Here is a 239-nt window from a genome sequence, read left to right as displayed (position 1 = left end):
GCGGTGCGGGCCGCCACCCCTGTGGGTGAGGCAACTGCTGGGACGGTGAGTCGGGGCGCGGGCTGCATTCCGCACCCTCTACCCGCGCGCCGGGTTCGGGGGCCAGGACCCTCCACGCGATCGGGCGCTGCCCGCGAGCGCCCCTTGCCTTTCCCTGCCCACTCCGAGCCCCTACCCCGCTCTCGCCTCCCCCGGGCCCTCCCCACTCCGGCGAATGGCGAGCCCTACGCCGCCGGTAG

At 76.2% G+C, this 239-nt stretch overlaps 1 protein-coding gene across 1 annotated transcript in view; it reads left to right on the top strand.

The window, feature by feature from the left end:
- Positions 1-239, top strand: part of ZNF250 (zinc finger protein 250) — a gene marked incomplete at its 3' end in the record, with an annotated part of 14,809 nt that continues 14,570 nt past the window's right edge. The window contains exon 1 of the mRNA XM_010837576.1: positions 1-45. The remainder of the gene's footprint in view (positions 46-239) is intronic.

This window comes from Bison bison, unplaced genomic scaffold (assembly GCF_000754665.1).
Source record: "Bison bison bison isolate TAMUID 2011002044 unplaced genomic scaffold, Bison_UMD1.0 scf7180017864078, whole genome shotgun sequence".
Lineage (NCBI taxonomy): Eukaryota > Metazoa > Chordata > Mammalia > Artiodactyla > Bovidae > Bison > Bison bison.
The sequence above is the reverse complement of the archived record's forward strand: the minus strand, read 5'-3'. Positions and strand labels throughout refer to the sequence as shown.